The sequence below is a fragment of the Odontesthes bonariensis genome, chromosome 11, assembly GCF_027942865.1.
Source record: "Odontesthes bonariensis isolate fOdoBon6 chromosome 11, fOdoBon6.hap1, whole genome shotgun sequence".
Classification (NCBI taxonomy): Eukaryota; Metazoa; Chordata; class Actinopteri; order Atheriniformes; family Atherinopsidae; genus Odontesthes; species Odontesthes bonariensis.
The window spans coordinates 27417538-27429347 of NC_134516.1; the positions used below are offsets into that span (position 1 = coordinate 27417538).

At 42.0% G+C, this 11810-nt stretch overlaps 3 non-coding genes across 3 annotated transcripts; all 3 read left to right on the forward strand.

Annotated features, from left to right (window-relative positions):
* Positions 1 to 2113: 2113 nt before the first annotated feature.
* On the forward strand, positions 2114 to 2187 carry trnat-ugu (transfer RNA threonine (anticodon UGU)). Its single transcript has one exon. It is a non-coding gene; the product is annotated as a tRNA-Thr (tRNA).
* A 619-nt stretch (positions 2188 to 2806) lies between these two features.
* On the forward strand, positions 2807 to 2880 carry trnat-agu (transfer RNA threonine (anticodon AGU)). The gene has a single exon. It is a non-coding gene; the product is annotated as a tRNA-Thr (tRNA).
* A 4798-nt stretch (positions 2881 to 7678) lies between these two features.
* trnas-aga (transfer RNA serine (anticodon AGA)) lies at positions 7679 to 7760 on the forward strand. The gene has a single exon. It is a non-coding gene; the product is annotated as a tRNA-Ser (tRNA).
* The last annotated feature ends 4050 nt before the right edge of the window (positions 7761 to 11810 follow it).

The following is an 11810-nucleotide window of genomic DNA, read 5'->3' on the forward strand; positions in this document are numbered from 1 at the left end:
TTTCCCATAGTTCATAATTTTTCTCGTCTCCATCAAAGAGAAGTCTTGACCAGCGGCTGTATGCCATTTCTTTTTCTCTTCTGTTCATTTTCCTGGTTTACTTACACAGCAGGTGCTCACTGTCTGTCTAGACGTTCACCCGTTTCTTCATTTACTGGGCCCATAACCTGTTAGCAGAATCATCTTTCGGCACAGCGTTCAACGTGACACAATGAGAGTCGGTTTGGCTTTCGTGTTGTTCCTCATTGTCTGAAGGACACACCCTTTATTGTACACGAGTGTGTTCAATTAGATAGGTCACGTGATGTGACACACAATAATCCAATAACAAAAAAAACAAAAAAACAACAAATGAGAGCACAAAAACATTCACAATGTCAACACAAATGCAACATTTTGTTGTCAAATAAGGGACGATTCCGTATTTCAAGGGACGGGTGGCAACCCTATTTAGTCAATTTCAAACGGACACTTTGACCGGTGAGATTTCATTTTCTCGGACATTTATTTTTTTCTCCGGCCAATGTCCGGTAATTACCGGACAACGGAATGTCAGGGCAGCACTCAGAGGGAGTTTACAGATTCAGGAAGCCGTCCCGCTCCCTCTGCGGGCAGCACTCAGAGGGAGTTTACAGATTCAGGAAGCCGTCCCGCTCCCTCTGTGGGCAGCGCTCAGAGGGAGGTTACAGATTCAGGAAGCCGTCCCGCTCCCTCTGCGGGCAGCGCTCAGAGGGAGGTTACAGATTCAGGAAGCCGTCCCGCTCCCTCTGCGGGCAGCGCTCAGAGGGAGTTTACAGATTCAGGAAGCCGTCCCGCTCCCTCTGCGGGCAGCGCTCAGAGGGAGTTTACAGATTCAGGAAGCCGTCCCGCTCCCTCTGCGGGCAGCGCTCAGAGGGAGTTTACAGATTCAGGAAGCCGTCCCGCTCCCTCTGCGGGCAGCGCTCAGAGGGAGTTTACAGATTCAGGAAGCCGTCCCGCTCCCTCTGCGGGCAGCGCTCAGAGGGAGTTTTGTTGTCGGCTCAGAGAGCGGGACTGGACAGAAACAGTCTAAATACAGATCAGGTTTCTACACGTACTTCTGCAGCTGTCACTGAGCACTGATGTTGAAGATGATCGTCCTGTGGTGACCAGTTGTGGGTCAGACTAAATACAGAGCACCTTGAACTAATACACATCATCCCTTTCTTCAGTAAAGCATAAAGTATGTGCTTTTATAAAGTCCTCTAAAAGTGGTCTAAAGTCTTAAAACACACCTCATTCCTTTATGTTTTGCCAGGAAAATGGGAAAAAAGATGGAGCAATTTATTGTAACACATGCAAGCATGAATGGAAATACAGCCGAGAAGACAATATATTTGTATAATTCCAACAAGGTTTAACAGAGCTACAGGCTATCTAAGCAAATAAAAACACCTGAGTTCAGCCATTTAGCTTCAATTCCTCCTTCTGTAGCTCATCAAACATAATTAAGCCTTTTACAAGAGGCAACATTTCTAAAAAACACAATATGCACAGTGTTGCAACTTTCAACAGATCAACAGATACAAAATAATGAACAATATTTCAGTCCAGGAACTGAACATGTTTTAATCTCACTGTGGCACAGTCAATAAATACTTCTACAAGAGGGAATATTGCAAAATAAAAAGTCAAAATCTTAAATTAAGAGTTCCTTATATGGTCTGATAAGTTATTCCCCTGATTGAGTAGCCTTTAAACTAGCCCACCCACATTTTACCCATTATTAATGCCTAAGGTAGTTTAGTAAATAGGCTATAATAGGCAGAATAGGATATTGTCTCGCGTTTTTCATGTGCCATGGAACCAGACACTGTTTATTTGGTGTAAGAAATTAGAGTGGCCTATAGGTAGGGGTGGGCGTCGACACAACAGAAAACAAATCTCTCACCTCCCTCCACTTCATGCTCAGTTCTCCTTGCTGCTTCTGATTCTGTAAGAATCCAATGTTTTCATATATAGAGATAATTAGAATAACATCAAGCCCTGATTTATGCAGAGATCACATGAATATTGGAAATAAATCACAAAAACCACTTACTGAGGTGGATCCAGTTCCTGCTCTTTATTCTTTCATCAGTTTTATGAACCATGTGGCGCTGTGGCTTAGTTGGTCAAAGTGCCTGTCTTGTAAACAGGAGATCCTGGGTTCAAATCCTAGCAGTGCCTGTGGGCCTTCAGAGCAAGCTATGACTTAGCATTTAAAACAGCTTATTATCAGCTTTTTACTAAATTCTTTTCACTGGTCCACTTAATGAAAGTGCGTATAAATAGCACACAGCTTTTAAAGTCTCATTTATGCCTATTTTATGCTTTCAGAGTGTAATTTTCCTCCGTTCACATAACACATCAAATGGTTAGGGTACAGTACGGTGGAGGTTCTCCTCCTGTCACACTACATAACATCAAAATGAACGTACAAACCGTGAAATAGTCAGAGTTAGAGTAAAAGCTGAGGGCAGGACGTCATTTCCTTGAAATATGTAGCGGAAAATAATACGCAAAAGCATAAAAAAGCCTTGTAAAAACACAGTAAATAACTTGGCGTGTAATAAGTACACCGCTTCATGAGATCTGGCTGTAACTGGTGAAAGTGACTTCCTCATGAACAGGAGAATCTGAGTTGAAAACCCAACAATATCTGCAAAATATGATGAAGTTTTGAACCAATTAGAGGCACTTCTACTCATGACTTTAACTATTCTTGAGGTACAGAATCACAAAAACCATTTTCTGAGGTGGATCCAGCTCCTGCTCTTTATTCTTTCATCAGTTTTATGAGCCATGCGGCGCTGTGGCTTAGTTGGTCAAGGTGCCTGTCTAGTAAACAGGAGATCCTGGGTTCAAATCATAGCAGTGCCGTAAGGTGTTATTATGTACATCAACATGGTGCCATAACTGTTTATAGCAGTGCTTCAGGAGTGCTGGACTTCCAAAACAGTCTGTACTTGGAGGCACTTCATCTCATGGTTTTAATCAGTGCTTCACAAATTGTGGGGCCTCACTGTTCAGCTAGTCCTTCAATGGCATCATGAGTGTAATTAATAAAACGCTGTTGGTTATAAAAAAGATAATTGATCCAGTCCACATTTTTGTTACTCTAATAATAATAGTAGGCCATAAGAAAATGGACTCAAAACCAGCAGCTATCTGATTTCTGGCTTTGTATTCGTCAGGGACCCTCTGGGGACTCCAATTGCATCTACATAAACACGATCATCAAAACTGCCAGGAATAGAGCGTTTGTGTACTGAGCGGGTTGCTTGAGGAGCAAAAGGGTCAACAGCAATACGGACATTATACACCAACATCACATGGACACACCTACCAGTCCAATTGGCAGGCAAACTGGAATGTAGCTTACTGTGATGGCGACACAGCCAAAACATGTCAGGGACAGGGCGAGTGGAATGCAAAGTGTCAATAAAAATCCAATGAGACATGGAGGGAGAATGAAATAGGCAATAAGTAAAAATACAATGAAAAGCTACTGAATTCTGAATACTACTCCTTCCCCATTTGACAGGGACGGTGACATTACACATGTCAGGGGGGACACTGCCCAGGGCATGTCTGTTGAATTCATTTGCAGGTTCAGGTTAGGATTCATAGCAAACTATATAAGTATTTATATAGTTTGCTATAGTATTAAAATGTGGCGGTGGTGGAATAATGCGACTGGTAAGTGGCGGACATTCAGTACTCCAAGGATAATGGTCTCCCTTACTATGATATTTGCCATCCACGCCCTTAAAATAACTTCCTCTCATCAGCCAACAATGTGTGAAACACAGGTGATAAGTACAATTCATACCACGGAATGGAGACGTTGTCATCTCAGGGGCAACTTCAGGCAGGTACAGCGTCACATTACGACTGCCATTAGAGCAGATGGCATAGGCAGTACAAGTTAAAGGATCAACTTCCCCAGGCACTCCTGTAAAAGCAACAGGCTGTGCGTCTTTCATACAAACCACACAACAAGCATCGGTGACAGATTTAACAGAATAATTCGCCAATTGATACCAAATGTTGCGTGTCACCCATTGTTCTTGTAAAACATTTCTGGACTTGCCACCAGGAGAGGCATCTTTAAGCAGGCTGATTTCAACGTGACTGCCGGGGGACTGAGGAGGTTGAAGAAGGGATCCGTACCGGTTTACTTTTCTTGGAATGGGTACGAACTACCTGCGCCCAGACCAAGTGTCTGGGAACGGCGTCCGCGGGCTGAGAGTCCTGCCCCAGAGTCAGACTCGGACTCGGAGATGGAGACCGAAATGGCTCCAGATCACGATTACTGTGTAGTCCCTCAAACCGGAGCGAGGGCGAGTAATTTAGCCGACGAGAACGAAGCTCTACGTCGTCAGGTTAGGGAGTTACAGCAGCAATTAAAAGTCCTCAAACATCTTCAGCATTTTGGCATCGAGCGTCTGTCTGCATCAGATGATGACGTGCGGTTTTATACCAGGTTTGCGTCCTACAGGAGTTTCGAGGCATTCTGGATATTAATCGAACCTGCCGTGACCCACAAGATGGTGCGCATAACTAGCGCCAAGACAGCCTCTGCCAGCACCAGCACAGTCCATCACCCAGCAACGGTAGGTGATGACGTAACGTGACGTGATATTAAAAGGTGTAGGCCTTTTTTGTTAATATATTTTTTATTGCTTTCACATAAAACAAACATAATTACACACCAAACAGCAATGCATAATGTAAAACGTTACTGAAAACAAACAAACAAACAAACAAAAGAAAAACACACAAAAACAAAACAAAACAAAAGTTTTCTGATGAATGCTTTGTAATAATAATGTCAATGTCAAGGTAACTAAACAGAGGCCTTTTGTTTTTATATCTCAACAGAAACTGAGACCCATTGACGAGTTTCTTCTTTTCCTGATGTACCTGTCAGTGGGTTTTCCTCCCAGGGATCTTGCAGAGAGGTTCAGCATTCACCGCACTGCTGCAAGTGGAATCATCTCCACATGGACTCATTTCCTGTACTGCCTGTTAGGAAGCCAGCGCCTTTGGATTCCTCCAGCGACAGTGAGAGCTCACCTGCCAGTTGAGTTTGCAGCTTTTTCTGACACACAGGTGGTCCTTTATTGTACGGAGATATTTTGTCAGACGCCATCCTCTCTGCTCCTTCAGAGTGAGGTTTTTTCCACATACAAATCTCACACTACATTCAAGGCTTGGTTGGCATGGCACCCCACAGTGTTGTCACCTTTGTGTCCGGACTGTATGCAGGCTCTATGAGTGATCCCAGATCTTTAAGCAGTCCGGGATTGTAAAGCTGCTGAAGCCAGGTATGGCCATCATGGTGGACAAAGGGTTTGTTGTGGACAACCTTGCTCCTTGTAAGGTGTACCAGCCTGCCTTTCTCAGCAACAAACAACAAATGAGTCGAGAGGATGTCAGACAGACGCAGTCAATTGCATGGCTGAGAGTGCACGTGGAGAGGTGCATAAGGAGAGTGAAAGAGAACAAACTCTTCCACAAGGAGATACCACTGTCTATATGTGGGAACATTGACGAATTGTTCAGTGTGGCCTGCTTCCTGGTCAATTATCAGAATGGGCCGTTAGTGAAGGCATGGGCAACTCAGCAATGAATTGGGAGCACTTTCAATCAGTTCAATCAGCAGTTCTTTAAATCAGTTCAAATGATCAGTTCTTTCAATCAGTTCAAATGATCAGTTCTTTCAATCAGTTCAAATGATCAGTTCTTTCAGTCAGTTCAAACCATCAGTTCTTCCAATCAGTTATTGTTCATTTTTAGAAATCTATACAAAACCTGAACTGATCTTTATTGTTTGTTTGTGCAAATCTCTACCAGTGTAGAGGTTGTATTGTTCATTGTTGTAATGAGATGTGTGCATCTTTTGAATATGGAATAATAAATTATTAAAGCTGCAGTCGGCAGGTTTTCAAAATTTCGAGTCTAAAGTCGGAAAATTCAAACTGATACAACTTTCAGGTCCCTCCCCCAACCTCTAACAAGTTCCGAATCGCCCCCCAAACCCCTCCCCCTCTGTGGACGAGGTTGTGCACGTGAGTTCACACCAGTGTGAGCGCACACAAGCTGGGGCAGACTCACGCTCAGCAGCGTGTGCACAAGCTGTGATTGACAGGTAGGATTCCTCCACCCTAACTTGATTGGTTAAAAACAGCCGGAAGCGCTCGGTTTTTGCAAGCATGATTACAGGCTTCAGAGGGAGCTACAGATTTCATTATTTTTTCTAAACAGCCTATTTAATATTCTACTTCCAGAATCCCATGACAGTTCAAGCTAATATGACTAAAAAAAAGTTGCCGACCGCAGCTTTAATTCAAAAACAGTCTTGGTGTCATTGTCATTGTTACATTAGCTTTGGGTTTTTCTTGACTTGAAATTAAAATGAAAACGCACAGAGATGACATTACAACATGTAGAATTTACTAAGTAAATATTGAACAACACTTATTCAATAATCCAATATCAACAATTCACATAGATTTTTACACTCGGGCACTCATTTCAATGAGTACAAAAGGTATGGTCTCAGGTCAGTTGTAAGCCTTCATTAGTGACCATTATCACTTCAAGTTTTGTATAGATTTGTAAAGATGAACACCACCACAACCAAACAAGACTGTGCTTGTATAGCTGTGTAAACCTGATTGAATCGTTACCTCTAGTTCTGAAAAGTTTGTACTTTTCAGGGTGCTGAAAATCTACAAATCTAAAGTATCTACAGGACAACTGTCCTAAATGTTATCTACACACAGTACATACTTACTACTATAAATATCAGAGAGAGAGAGAGACAGAGAGAGAGAGAGAGAGAGAGAGAGAGAGAGAGATCTATCTATCTAGCTATTACTTCTGGCTACTGCTAGCTAGTTAGCGATAGCACCGGAAGGAGTGGATCACACACTCGAGAGAGCGGAAGTAGAACGGGAGTAGAGTCTTGCACAGAGCGAATTATTCACAGAGCGAATTGGCTAACAGACGAGCCTGGGACGCAGTGCACGTGAGCAACATGTTTAATGACAGCAAGTGGACAGTGACAACGGTGAGTTCATACACTAAGAGTGACTTTAGTTTTCTCTTCTGACCATCATGCAGCTATTCATTTAGTCATAGAGTGAAATTAGTTGCATAGTTGAGCATCTAGTGCTAACTAATAGGCTACTAGACGAGCCTGGTGCTCGCGCCGGCTGCGTGGGCCGGAGGACAGAGGACAGCCGCGGTTGTCCTCCTCTGTTCTCTTGTTCTCCGGCTCACAGAGACTCTGCGGAGCACCAGGCTCGGCCCCGTGGGTCACGCTCCTCGACGGCTCCGTCACGAGACGTCGATGGGCTACCGACGGAGAGGCTCCATTATTGATTCAGGGTTGCTCAAAGTTAACCTGGAAAGAAGCACAAGTTCCTTAGACCATTTGATTAAACAAAACAAAGGCCAGACGTGTCGTTGATCACATGAACTTCTGCACAGATTGATCTCTGAAGAGAGAGCTCCTTCCTCTGACCCATTTCGAAGACTGACCATTTCTAACAAACAAAAAAGCTTTTTCATGATCACCATAACTTAGGTCTGTCTCAGGAGTTGAAGTCCTTCATGAAAATGATGTTTTGTAACCGTTGAATGTCAAAGGTGAACACACCTGTAAGTGGTTGTTGTGGCCGAGAGGTTAAGGCGATGGATTAGAAATCCATTGGGGTCTCCCCGCGCAGGTTTGAGTCCTGCCGACAACGATAAAATTATTGACCCAGGGTTGCTAAAAGTTAACTTAGAAAGAAGCATGCATGGGTTCGAATCCCATTCTCGGATTGTTTGTTAGTTCTTATTCCACTTCTTACAAGCAGGCTTTTCAAACAATGACTTTGTTGCAATATTTTTATTTGCCTACACAAAGTTCATTTGGGCGATTGAATCTATCATGAAGAATTTTGAGTGTGACTTCAGGCTAATGTGAAAGAGCTGTCTTTCTTTCAGTTTGCACCCACCTTTGCTACGTGCAGCTGTTAATCATTTCCTCCACAGAGGACAAGAACAAAGGAAAGACGACTGGGGAATGCAGGCGTCGATCCCGCTACCTCTCACATGCGAAGCGAGCGCTCTACCATTTGAGCTAATTCCCCTTCGATTGATGTATTCTTAGAGCTTCCAAATTAATGAACCATTTCTGACCAAACGATCATTTCCTTGATACATCAAAAGGAATAGATCTCACAACTGAAGCTTGTTGGTTTTTCTCAGTGTTTTTAAGAGTGGTTGAATGTATCAAGTAGAGTCTTGCATTCGATCAGTGAGACATGGAAAATCCGTAGTGTTTCATGGTTTGGCAGATTCTTTTTTCTTTCCGTTTTAAAACATTAGTTGGTTTGTCTTTATAAGATGATCATTAAGACCTCTCACCAGAAGAGCACCTAAAAAATTTCTGAGGAGTGTGGACATAAATCCCACCACATTTTGCCTGGAAAGCAAGCCCTTTATAATTTGACCTAATTTGCCTTCAACATTTGGGTATATACTGAAGAGATTGTAATAACCCCAACCTTAAATTTGACTTATCCTAAGTGCAATTGCTTTTGTTTCGCCCAATTTTAAATCAAATAACCTCAAACATTCCTACATGAAACCACATTTAGATAATAATGATTCTATTTTTGTGACAGGAGGATGAATTCATACCCTCTGCATGCAAGGCCATTGTATCTAATGAGGCTCCAATTTTGAGATCAAAATTATACCAGCTGTAGTTTAAGATGGAAATTTTTATGGTCAAACTTATAAGAGAGAGGACGAGGTGGCCGAGGTGGCCGAGAGGTTAAGGCGATGGACTGCATAATTTATATATATATAAATTATGATAGGCTACAAAAAAGTGATCACAGCCAAATATGACAAAAGATTAGGCTAGCCTTTCATTTCTGACAGCTGAACATTGCACATCTACTAACCTTAAAACAAACTAAACGAGAGCAACAACCGTCTTTTTTTTTCTTCTTAAAAGATGTTTTATATTATTTTCATATAATTTGCTGATGGCAATTATAGAATGTGAGTGCTTATGTTATATTGAAAGCGAGGCTGGGTGTGTCTATGAATACAGACAACAGTGAGGGGTTTTTTTTTTAGGTGCTGTACAAGCAAATCATAGCGTCTCTGTACAATGACAGAGGACTTTAGGTAACACTTCACAATACTGACTGTGTATTAGAATGTACATTCCGTTCACTTATTTCCTACTTTGCCCGGACTTCCAGTGTAGCCTAACTCCTGGCCAATTCCCACCTTCTCCAGTCTTACAGCATAACTCGCCGCGACACTTACCATGTAATACGCGAAACTACCCCAACTTTTTGCTCATGGCGGTTGTGTATGTATACATGTCAGCGGACAAGCTTCACCCTTATTCCAGGCATTTATTATGTTTGTCTTACAGCCTTGTATGATTGGGAATAAGAATATGTTGAGAAATGGACAAAACAAAGTGTCCCTGACATAAAATAACAGAGTTCCACTGATTTTTCTTATTCATGTTGTTCCTTCATTTAGCTAATACTACTACTGCTTTGATTACCCACTGAAGCCTCTTCCTGTCTGCCTCAGTGCAGGTCCCAGCGGGCTCTCCATACAAGGTCTTCAGCAGTTTGGTGTCTAGATTGTTCAATCTGGACAATGTGGTGGTCCTCCTCACTGTTGGGCCCATGGCAGGATTGCTGGAGATTACAGTAAAATACACCCTGACATAGCCTACAGTTAAGAGTGAACATGTCAGACCCTGTAATGTGACCTTGCATTTTGCTCCTTTGAGGCCAAAATGTTGCAGGTGTGTGGACAAAGTGGAGTACCATTTTAATGGTTTGAATGTGTTAAAACAAAACAACTCATGTCTGTGTGGCATGTGTTTAACTAATAGAACTAGCACTAGAACCCAAACACACAACTCAGGAACCAAAGGAGTACCCTGTAAACAAAATAGTACAAACAACAAAAAACACTTTATTCAAAACACATTCTCAACAGAACTATATAACACGCACACACACTGGTAGCAATTCAAACATTCCCTTTCATAACTATAACTAACTTAACTAACTAACTAACTAACAGAATAACCACAAAAAGAAACCATTAACAATTATGAACCAAAAAAGAAAATATTTTCAGTTAACTAATCACGTCATCATGTGATTGGCTGTTGCAGAATCAAAGGTCTTCAGGCTGCTCTGATTGGCTGTCGCAGGATCAAACATCTTCAGGCTGCTCTGATTGGCTGTCGCAGGATCAAAGGTCTTCAGGCTGCTCTGATTGGCTGTCGCAGGATCAAACATCTTCAGGCTGATCTGATTGTTTGTCGCAAGATCAAAGGTCTTCAGGCTACTCTGATTGGCTGTCGCAGGATCTAACGTCTTCAGGCTGCTCTGATTGGCTGTCACAGGATCAAAGGTCTTCAGGCTGATCTGATTGGCTGTCTCAGGATCAAAGGACTTCAGGCTACTCTGATTGGCTGTCTTAGGTTCAAAGGTCTTCAGGCTACTCTGATTGGCTGTCGGGTTCGGGTACCAAAGTATAATCCGTTTTTCTGTCAAAATGAAACAATGAAAAAACGGAAATAGCTGTCCTTTTTCCATTTTTTCGTTTTAAACCAAAAACGGATTTTTCTGTCTTCCTAAAAAAAACGAAAAACCAAAATCAAATAATGGACAAAATTTGTTTTTTGGAAATGACTTTTTTCATTTTTCGTTTCTTACATTCGAACATGACGGCGGGCAGACCGGAAGTGGAAGTAACGCCAAAATAAAAGTAGCGTGCTAATTTAATATCAAACATATTTTCCGCTTTTTATACACCCATTGTAGGTAGTAGACTGCATTTATTTTAGTTAAGTGAAACTACAACAGCTGGTTGTTTGGGAGAACGTCATAGGCTATATAAATTATGATAGGCTACAAAAAAGTGATCACAGCCAAATATGACAAAAGATTAGGCTAGCCTTTCATTTCTGACAGCTGAACATTGCACATCTACTAACCTTAAAACAAACTAAACGAGAGCAACAACCGTTTTTTTTTTTCTTCTTAAACGATGTTTTATATTATTTTCATATAATTTGCTGATGGCAATTATAGAATGTGAGTGCTTGTGTTATATTGAAAGCGAGGCTGGGTGTGTATATGAATAAAGACAACAGTGAGGGGTTTTTTTTAGGTGATTTACAAAGCAAATCATAGCGTCTCTGTACAATGACAGAGGACTTTAGGTAACACTTCACAATACTGACTGTGTATTAGAGTGTACATTCCGTTCACTTATTTCCTACTTTGCCCGGACTTCCAGAGTAGCCTAACTCCTGGCCAATTCCCACCTTCTCCAGTCTTACAGCATAACTCGCCGCGACACTTACCATGTAATACGCAAAACTACCCCAACTTTTGCTCTTTGCTCATGGCGGTTGTGTATGTATACATGTCAGCGGACAAGCTTCACCCTTATTCCAGGGATTTATTATGTTTGTCTTACAGCCTTGTATGATTGGGAATAAGAATATGTTGAGAAATGGACAAAACAAAGTGTCCCTGACATAAAATAACAGAGTTCCACTGATTTTTCTTATTCATGTTGTTCCTTCATTTAGCTAATACTACTACTGCTTTGATTACCCACTGAAGCCTCTTCCTGTCTGCCTCAGTGCAGGTCCCAGCGGGCTCTCCATACAAGGTCTTCAGCAGTTTGGTGTCTAGATTGTTCAATCTGGACAATGTGGTGGTCCTCCTCACTGTTGGGCCCATGTCAGG